The following is an 11,325-nucleotide window of genomic DNA, read 5'->3' on the forward strand; positions in this document are numbered from 1 at the left end:
ACACTGTTGGTGGGAATGCAAAGTAGTACAGCCACTATGAAGAACAGTGTGGAGATTCCTCAAGAAACTGGAAATAGAACTGCCATATGACCCAGCAATCCCACTGCTGGGCATACACACTGAGGGAACCAGAATCGAAAGAGACGTGTGTACCCCAATGTTCATTGCAGCACTGTTTATAATAGCCAGGACATGGAAGCAGCTTAGATGCCCATCAGCAGATGAATGGATAAGGAAGCTGTGGTACATATACACAATGGAATATTACTTAGCCATGAAAAAGAAAGCATCTGAATCAGTTCTACTGAGGTGGATGAAACTGGAGCCCATTATACAGAGTGAAGAAAGCCAGAAAGAAAAACACCAATACAGCATACTAACACATATATATGTAGTTAGTTAATCGGTAAAGATAACCCTGTATGCGAGACATCAAAAGAGACACAGATAAATAGAACAGTATTATGGACTCTCCGGGAGATGGCGAGGTTGGGATGATATGGGAGATTGGCACTGAAGCATGTAAATTATCATATGTGAAACGAATCGCCAGTCCAGGTTCGACGCATGATACAGGGTGCTCGGGGCTGGTGCACCGGGTGACCCAGAGGGGTGGGATGGGGAGGGAGGTGGGAGGAGGGTTCTGGAAGGGGAATGCATGTACACCCATGGTAGATTCATGTCAATGTATGGCAAAACCAATACAATATTGTAAAGTTAAAAAATAGATAAATAAACTAAGTTAAAATAACAACAACAACAAATATATATATATGTCTCATGGCAAAAGATACGATGGTCCAGGAAAAACTAATATAGTCTAGTCTTAGAGGTGAAATGTCATCTTGGATAAATTTATCAAGTCCTTAGAAACTAAATATTGTAAATAAACCCAAAATGATAATCCCCCCTAGTTAATTTTGCACTGCTACGTGCTAGACTCTCTTTATCTTTTAAAATAAAAGAAAAAGTGTAAATGAATCTGGAATTCTGTTTTTATTTACAACATTTTTCTAGGTTTAATTAGCATTCCATAAATTCTTTAATGTTTAAAAGTGGTTTGGTTTTGGGAAATATGTTATCGCCTTCCAAATTTGGGAACATAAAACCGTCTTTAGGCACATCTAAGTAAAATTTAGCTGCTTTAAAAAAAAAGAAAGAAAAGACATATATATATATATATATATATAGAAAACTATAAAACACTGATGAATGAAATCAAAGATGACACAAACAGTTGGAGAAATATACCATGTTCATGGATTGGAAGAATCAACATAGTGAAAATGACTATACTACCCAAAGCAATGTGTAGATTCAATGAAATCCCTATCAAGCTACCAATGGTATATTTCAGAGAACTAGAACAAATAATTTCATAGTTTGTATGGAAATGCAAAAAATCTCGAAGAGCCAAAGCAATCTTGAGAAAGAAGAATTTAACTGAAGGAATCAACCTGCCTGATGTCAGACTATACTACAAAGCTACAGTCATCAAGACAGTATGGTACTGGCACAAGGACAGAAATATAAAATATAGATCAATGGTACAAAATAAAAGGCCCAGAGATAAATCCACTCACCTATGGACACCTTATCTTTGACAAAGGAGGCAAGAATATACAATGGAGAAAAGACAATCTTTTTAACAAGTGGTGCTGGGAAAACTGGTTAACCACTTGTAAAAGCATGAAACTAGAACACTTTCTAACACCATACACAAAAATCAACTCAAATGGATTAAAGATCTAAACTAAGACCAGAAACTCTAAAACTCCTAGAGGAAAACGTAGGCAAAACACCTTCTGGCATATATCATAACAGGATCCTCTATGACCCACCTCCCAGAGTAATGCAAATAAAGGCAAAAATAAACAAATGGGACCTAATTAAACTTAAAAACTTTTGCACAATGAAGAAACTATAAGCAAGGTGAAAAGACAGCCTTCAGAATGGGAGAAAATAATAGCAAATGAAGCAACTGAGGAAGAATTAATCTCGAAAATATAAAAGCAGCTCATGTAGCTCAATTCCAGAAAAATAAGTGACCCGATCAAACAATGGTCCAAAGAACTAAACAGATATTTCTCCAAAGAAGACGTACAGATTGCTAACAAACACATGAAAGGATGCTCAACATCACTAATTATCAGAGAAATGCAAATCAAAACCACAGTGAGGTACTATCTAACGTCGGTCAGAATGGCTGCTATCCAAAAGTCTACAAGCAATAAATGCTGGAGAGGGTGCAGAGAAAAAGGAACCCTCTTACATTGTTGGTGGGATTGCAAAGTAGTACAGCCACTATGGAGAACAGTGTGGAGATTCCTTTAAAAACTGAAAATAGAACTGCCATATGACCCAGCAGTCCCATTGCTGGGCATACAAACTGAGGAAGCCAGAATTGAATGAGACATATGTACCCCAATGTTCATCGCAGCACTGTTTACAACAGCCAGGACATGGAAGCAACCTGATGTCCATCAGCAAACAAATGGATAAGAAAGCCCTGGAACATACACACAATGGAATATTACTCAGCTGTTAAAATGAATGCATTTTAATCAGTTTTAATGAGGTGTATGAAACTGAAGCCTATTATACGGAGCAAAGTAAGTCAAAAAGAAAACACCAATACAGTATATTAATGCATATATATGAATTTAGAAAGATGGTAATGATGATGCTATATGCAAGACAGCAAAAGAGACACAGGTGTAAACAACAGACTTTTGAACTCTGTGAGAGAAGATGAGGGTGGGATGATTTGAGAGAATAGCATTGAAACATGTATATTATCATATGTGAAATAGATTGCAAGTCCAGGTTCGATGCATGAGAGAGGGTGCTCAGGGCTGGTGCACTGGGATGACCATGAGAGATGGGATGGGGAGGGAGGTGGGAGGGGGGTTCAGGATGGGTTACCCGTGTGCACCCATGGCTCATTCATGTGAACGTATGGCAAGAACCAACACAATATTTTTTTTTTCCAACACAATATTTTAAAGTAATTAGCTTCCAATTAAAATAAATAAATTAAATTTTAAAAAAAGAAAGGCATTGTGAAAAAAAAAAAAAAACGAAATCAGATTGACTATATTCTTTGCAGCCAAAAATGGAGAAGCTATATACAGTCAGCAAACACAAGACCAAGAGCTAACTGTGGATCAGATTATAAAGTCCTTATTGCAAAATTCAGATTTAAATTGAAGAAAGTATGGAAAACTATTAGACCATTCAGGCATGACTTAAATCATATCCCTTATGATTCTACAGTGGAAGTGACAAACAGATTCAAGGGATTAGATCTGATGGAGTGCCTAAAGAACTATGAACAGAAGTACATGGCATTGTATAGGAGGCAGTGATCAAGACCAACCCCAAGACAAGAAATGCAAAAAGGCAAAATGGTTGTCTGAGGAGGCCTTACAAATAGCTGAGAAAACAAGAGAAGTGAAAGGCAAAGGAGAAAAGGAAAGATATATTTATCTGAATGCAGAGTTCCAAGAATAACAAGGAGAGATAAGAAAACATTCCTCAGTGATCAACACAAAGAAATAGAGGAAAGCAAAAGAATGGGAAAGACTAGAGATCTCTTCAAGAAAATTAGAGACGCCAAGGGGACATTTCATGCAAAGATGGGCACAATAAAGGACAGAAATGGTATTGACCTAACAGAAGCAGAAGATATTAAGAAGGTGGCAAAAATACACAGAAGAACTATACAAAAAAGATCTTCATGACCCAGATAATTATGATGGTATGATAACTCACCTAGAGCCAGACATCCTGGAATGTAAAGTCAAGTGGGCCTTAGGAACATCACTATGAACAAAGCTAGTAGAGATGATGGAATTCCAGTTGAGCTATTTCAAATCTTCAAAGAAGATACTGTGAAAGTGCTGCACTCAATATGGCAGCAAATGTAGCCAGTTCTGTGGTCACAGGACCAGAAAAGGTCAGTTTTCATTCAAGTCCCCAAAAAGGCAATGCCAAAGAATGTTCAGACTACCACACAAATGCACTCATCTCACACGTTAGCAAAATAATGCACAAAATTCTCCAAGTCAGGCTTCAACAGTACTTGAACAATGAACTTCCAGATGTTCAAGCTGGATTTAGAAAAGGCGGAGGAACCAGAGATCAAATTGCCAACATCTGTTGGATCATCAAAAAATCAAGAGAGTTGCAGAGAAACATCTACTTCTGCTTTATTGACTATGCCAAAGCTTTTGACTGTGTTAATCACAACAAACTGTGGAAAATTCTGAATTAGATGGGAATACCAGATCACCGTACCTGCCTCCTGAGAAATCTGTATGCAGGTCAAGTAGTAACAGTTAGAACCGCACATGGAACAACAGACTGGTTCCAAATTGGGCAAGGAGTGTGCTAAGGCTGTATATTGTCACCCTGCTTATTTAACTTATAGGCAGAGTGTATCATGCAAAATGCCAGGCTGGATGAAGCACAAGATGGAATTAAGATTGCTTGGAGGAATATCAATAACCTCAGGTATGCAGATGACACCACCCTTATGGCGGAAATTGAAGAACTAAAACACCTCTTGCTGAAAGTTAAAAAGGACAGTGAAAAAGTTGGCTTAAAATTCTACATTCAAAAAACGAAGATCATGACATCCAGTCCCATTAATGGCACATAGATATGGAAAAAATGGAAACGGGTGACAGACTTTATTTTGGGGGGCTCCAAAATCACTGCAGATGGTGACTGCAGACATGAAATTAAAAGACATTTGTTCCTTGGAAGAAAAGCTATGACCAACACAGACAGTGTATTAAAAAGCAGAGACATTACGTTTCTGGCAAAGGTCCATCTAGTCAAAGCAATGGTTTTCCATTAGTCATATATGGATGTGAGAGTTGGACTATATAGAAACCTAAGCACCAGAGAATTGATGCTTTTGAACTGTGGTGTTGGAGAAGACTCTTGAGAGTCTCTTGCACTGAAAGGAGATCAAACCAGTCAATCCTAAAGGAAATTAATCCTGGATATCCTTTGGAAGGACTGATGCTGAAGCTGAAACTCCAATACTTTGGCCACTTGATATGAAGAACTGATTCATTGGAAAAAAAACCCTGATGCTGTGAAAGATTGAAAGCAGGGAAAGAAGAGGATGACAGAGGATGAGATGATTAGATGTCATCAATGGAAATGAGTTGAGGAAGATATGGGAGTTGGTGATGGACAGGGAATCCTGGCCTGCTGCAGTCCATGGGGTCCCAAAGAGTCACACATGACTAACCAACTGAACTGAACACTCTCAAAGGCTTTAATATAGTCAGTGAAACAGAGGTAGATGTTTTTCTGAATTTCCCTTGCTTTTTCTATGATCCAGCAAATGTTAGCAACTTGACCTCTGGTGTGTCTGCCTTTTCTAAACCCAGACTGGATATCTGGAAGTTCTTGGTTCACATAATGCTGATGTCTAGAATGCAAGATTTTAATCATGACCTTACTAGCATGGGAGATGAGCGCAATTGTCTGATGGTTAGCACGTTCTTTAGTACTACCCTTCTTGAGAATTGAGATAAGGATTGACCTTTTCCAGTCCAGTGGTCTTCCAGATTTGTTGATGTATTGAGTGCAATATTTTGATGGCATCATCCTTTAGGGTTTTGAATAGCTCTGCTGGAATTTCATTGCAACCTCTAGCTTTACTAACAGCAGTGTTTCCTAAGGCCCACTTGACTTCACACTCCTGAAGGTCTGGCTCTGGGTGACTGACCACACCATCATGATTATCCAGTTCACTAAGATCTTTTTTTGTACAGTTCTTCTGTATATTCTTTCCATCTCTTCTTCATCTCCTCAGCATTTACTAGATCTCTATCATTTCTGTCCTTTATTGTTCTCCTCTTAGGGAAAGATGTTCCCTTGATATTTTCAAATTTCATGAAGAGATCTCTAGTCTTTCCCCTTCTTTTGTTTTCCTCTATTTTTATGCACCACTCATTGAAGAAGGCCTTGTCTCTCCTTGCTATTTTTGGGAACTCTGCATTCAGTTGGATGTACCTTTCCCTTTCTTCCTTGCTTTTCACTTCTCTTCTCTCTTCAACTATTTGTAAAGCTTCCTCAGATAACCTCTTTGCCTTCTTGCTTTTCTTTTTCTTTGGGATGGTTTTGTTTGCTGCCTCCTGTACAATATTACAGACATCTATCCATAGTTCCTCAGGCACACTGTTTACTAGATCTAATCCCTTGAATCTATTCATCACCTCCACTGCATATTCATCGGGGATTTGATTTAAGTCAAACCTGGCTTGCCTAGTGGTTTTCCCCAGTCTCTTTAGTCTAAGACTGAATTTTGCTATGAGGAGCTGATGATCTGTGTCACAGTCAGCTCCAGATCTTGTTTTTGCTGACCGTTTATACTGCTTCTTCAGCTTCATCTACAACGTAATCAACCTGATTTTCTTATTGACCATTTGGTGATATCCACATGTAAAGTTGTATCTTGTGTTGTTGAAAAAGGGTGTTTACTATGACCAGTGTATTCTCTCATCACAAATCAGTTAGCCTTTGCCCTGCTTCATTTTGTTCTCCAAGGCAAAACTTGTCTATTACTCCAGGTATCTCTTGACTTCCTACTTTTGCATTGCAGTTCGCAGTGATGAATAGAACATCCTATTTTGTGTTAGTTCTAGGAGGTCTTCTAGGTCTTCATAGAATTGATCAGCTTCTTCAGCATCAGTGGTAGGGGCATAGACTTGAATTACTGTGATGTTGAATGGCTTGTCTTGGAAACGAACTGAGATCATTCTGTCATTTTTGAGGTTGCACCCAAGTACTGCATTTCAGATTCTTTTGTTGATTGTGAGGGCTACTCCATTTCTTCTAAGGGATTTTTGCCCAAAGTAGTAGATATAATGGTCATCTGAATTAAATTTGCCTATTCCTGTCCATTTTAGCTCATTGATTCCTAAGATGTTGATGTTTATTCTTACCATCTCCTGCTTCTCCATGTGCAATTTACCTTGATTCAGAGAGCTACATTCCAGGTTCCTATGCAATACTGTTCTTTACAGCATTGGACTTTACTGTCATCACCAGACACATCCACAAATGAACATCATTTTCCGCTTTGGCCCAGCAGCTTCATTCTTTCTGCTGCTATTGGTAGTTGTCCTCCACTCTTCCCCAGTAGCAAACTGGACACCTTCTGACCTAGGGGACTCATCTTTCAGTGTCATATCTTTTTGTCTTTTTATACAGTTTATGAGATTCTCACAGCAAGTATACTGGGGTGGTTTACCATTCCCTCCTCCTATCTTTAGGGTAGGAACTGCTATTTGTGGTTTTGATTTACATTTCCTTAAGTATTATTGAGTTTGAGCATCTGTTAAAATGTATATTAATGTTTTATTAGGGAAAAAGGCTGCATTTTTCTTCTGCTGACTGTTTACTGTGCAGAAACTTTTTAGTTTGATATAGTACATTTTTTTTATTCTTGTTTTTGTTACTTGTGCATTTGGTGCCATATCCAAAAAATCATTGCTAAGACCATTGCCAAGGTGCCTTTCCTCTGTCTTCTTCTAGGAGTTTTATTACTTTAAGTCTTACATTTAAGTTTTTAATCCACTCTGAGTCAATTTTTTGTTTGTGGTGTAAGAGGTCCAGGTTTATTCTCTTGCTTGTGACTATCCAGCTACTGAACAGCGCTGTAAACCAAGTTACATGGCTCAGAAATGCCATGACATGAGCTCCCAGGCTGTCTGGGGTCACAGTTTGGGCTCCTTGGTCACTCAGGAACAGATGTTATACTCCACAGTTGTAATGTTCATAAAAATAATTCAGTGAAATTTATTAGTATTCGTTTTATATCCTAGCATATAGTACGTTTTTGCAACTTCCCAAGATGGCTCAAAAAGAATAAGTAAGCCAGAAAGAAAAACAACAATACAGTATACTAATGCATATATATGGAATTTGAAAGATGGTAACGATAACCCTATATGCGAGACAGAATAAGAGACACAGATGCATAGAACAATTTTATGGACTCTGAGGGAGAAGGTGAGGGTGGGACGTTCTGGGAGAATAGCATTGAAACATGTATATTATCATATGTGAAACAGAACACCATTCCATGTTCAATGCATGAGACAAGGGCTCAGGGCCGGGGCAATGGGATGACCCAGAGGGATGGGATGGGGAGGGAGATGGGTGGGGGGTCCAGGAAGGGGAACGCATGTAAACCCATGGCTGATTCATGTCAATGTATGGCAAAAAGTATTACAATATTGTAAAGTAATTAGCCCCCAACTAAAATAAATAAATTTATAAAAAAAAAAAACCAATAAAAATAAAACAAATGAAATTAAAAAAAAAAAAGAATAAGTATTCTCTAATTTTGGGCTTTAACGTTCTAAGTTTCAGTCAGTTCAGTCACTCAGTCATGTTCGACTCTTTGTGATTCCATGGACTGCAGCCAAATGAGCCTAAAATGTTGAATTCAATTTTTCCCATATCAGTGAAGGATTCCTAAGCTGAACAAGTAAAGTATGGAATGGACGTTTAGAAGCCAAGCTGAATGCATCTGCTAAAGCAGAGATGTTGGCAGTGTTGGGAATTTAAAGATAAAATCTGTTACATTTAGAAAGGCTTTCTCTAACTTAAAATTATGATCTAATTGCCCAATCATTTCTTCTCATGCTTTTATGATTTCATTTTTTTTTTGATTAAACTCTGATTCATTTGGACTTTATCTAGGCATAAGGTACAATATATACTTTATCTTTTGCCATGTGGCTTGGTTGTCCCCCAAATTATTCAACCATCAACTTTCTTCAGCTGATTGAAGATGCTGCTTTTACATATAAAAACTGATGTCTAAAAATTAATAAATCCAAAATCATATGTCAGATATTTTGTTCTCAAATGTACCCTCCTTAAGTGTTCCCATTTTAATGAGTGATATTGCTACTTACACTTTTACTTACACCAAAACCTTATACTCGTCTTTTAACTCTTTTTTTCTCTGCAAGAGCCATCTCTGTGGCTATACTCCTGATCTCACCAGAAGAAGAAGCCAAAAACATTCATCTCTTAATTTTCCCATGGAAGGATCTTAACTGCATATTTTCCCAGATGCTGTCTGAAGGTCTAGCTTCTAACTGACCTACATCTAGGCCATGACTATTATCCTTCTCTTGTGATACTGACACATCCTGACACACCTTCAACCACTGGGGGCCAACTAAGAAAAGGACAATGGATGGTCTGGACAATCTCTAAGTTCTGAGAGGCAGCAGAACTTGAGCCAGTCTGATTGACAAGGATCATCTCCTAGATGAGACCAGTCTATCAAATCTGGGAGAGGTGGCTTTTTACCTAATGCTCAGAAACCAACACAGAGAGTCAAGGAAAATGAAGAACAGAAGGATGTGTTCCAAACAAAAGAGCAAAATAAATCTCCAGGAACTGATGTTAATAACATAGAGATTGGTGATTTACCTAATACAGAGTTTGAAATAATAGTCATAAAGTTGCTCACAGAGATCAGGAGAACAATTTATGAACAAAGAAATAAAGACTATTTTAAAAGTATCAAACAGAAATCACAAAGCTGAAGAGTACAATAACTGAACTGAAAAATTCAGCAGAAGGACTTCAACAGCAGATTAGAAAAATTAGAAGACTGGATTAGTGAATTCCACAACAAGGCAGGGGGATTCATCAAGTCAGAGAAGCAAAAAGAAAAGGGAATTTAAAAAGAATGAATATAGCTTCAAGGAATTATAGGACACCATCAAATGGATCAATATATATATTATAGAAATAACAGAAGGAGAAAAAAGAGACAAAGGGACAGAAAGCTTATTCAGAGAAATAACGGCTGAAAACTTCCCTAACCTGGGGATAGAAAAGACATGCAGAACCAAGAATCCAAAAAGTACCAAAATAAGATGAATTTAGAGAGACTCACACAGAGATGTATTATAATTAAACTGTCAAAATTTAAAGACAAAGGAAGAATCTTAAAAGCAGTGAGAAAAAACCAACTTGTTACTTACAAGGGACCCACTCCCCCTGCCATAAGGAAACTGGCAGACTTTTAAAGCAGAAACCTTGTAAGCCAGAAGAGTGTGGGAAGATATATTCAAAGTATTGAAAGAAAGAAAAAAAAAGCTGCCAACCAAGAATGCTCATCCTGGCAAAGTTATACTTTAGAATTGAAGAAATAAAGAGTTCTTCAGACAAACAAAAGCTGAAGACTTTTGTCTTCATCACCACTAGTCTGGCCGTACAAGAAAAGTTAAAGGGAAGTTAAAAGTTAAAGTCAAAGGGAGTTCTTCAAACTGAAATGACAAAATATTAATTAGTAATATGAAGGTATATGAAATTGCAAAAGTCACCTGCAAAGATGAAAAATGCATACAAATTTTAAAAAAAGAAACAGTGACTTGGGGTGTGGGTATTTTTATGCTAATGTTCTGTGCTGTGGTTTTTAAGGATGGCTATATGAGTATATCATCTGTGTAGTTTAAAAAATTAATAAAAATTAGCATCAACAAAGACAAAGAACAAAGCTTGATTACTGGGGTAATCAGAAGAAAGGAGAGTAGAGAAGAAAGGAGACTCTTGGGATGTTTAGTGGAGTGGTCAAAGTGCTTTAAGTATAATGATGACTAATATAGACTTTTAAGTTTTATATAATCTTGAACTGAAAACCCCATCTGCCTCCTCAGTTCAGATCAGTCACTCAGTCATGTCCAACTCTTTGTGACCCCATGGACTGCAGCACGCCAGGCTTCCCTGTCCATCACCAACTCCCGGAGCTTGCTCAAACTCAGGTCCATCAAGTCGGTGATGCCATCCAACCATCTCATCCTCTGTTGTCCCCTTCTCCTCCTGCCTTCAATCTTTCCCAGCATTAGGGTCTTTTCCAGTGAGTCAGTTCTTCGCATCAATTGGCCAAAGTGTTAGAGTTTCAGCTTCAGCATCAGTCCTTCCAATGAATATTCAGGACTGATTTCCTTTAGGATTGACTGGTTTGATCTCCTTGTAGTCCAAGGGACTTTCAAGAGTCTTCTCTAACACCACAGCTCAATAGCATCAATTCTTCAGTGCTCAGCATTCTTAACAGTCCAACTCTCACATCCATACATGACTACTGGAAAAACCATAGCTTTTACTAAATGGGCTTTTGTTGGCATGGTAATGTCTCTGCTTTTTCCTTCAGTAAATTCTCAAGTACACATTTTTGTCCTTTAGGCATCTTTATATTTTTGTTTCACTTTGATTTTGGGTTATTCAGTAACAAGTGATTGTGTTCCCTTCTGGCTGGGGTGTACAGGAGAA

Source organism: Giraffa tippelskirchi, chromosome 5, assembly GCF_054371585.1.
Source record: "Giraffa tippelskirchi isolate mGirTip1 chromosome 5, T2T-mGirTip1v1.2.pri, whole genome shotgun sequence".
Classification (NCBI taxonomy): Eukaryota; Metazoa; Chordata; class Mammalia; order Artiodactyla; family Giraffidae; genus Giraffa; species Giraffa tippelskirchi.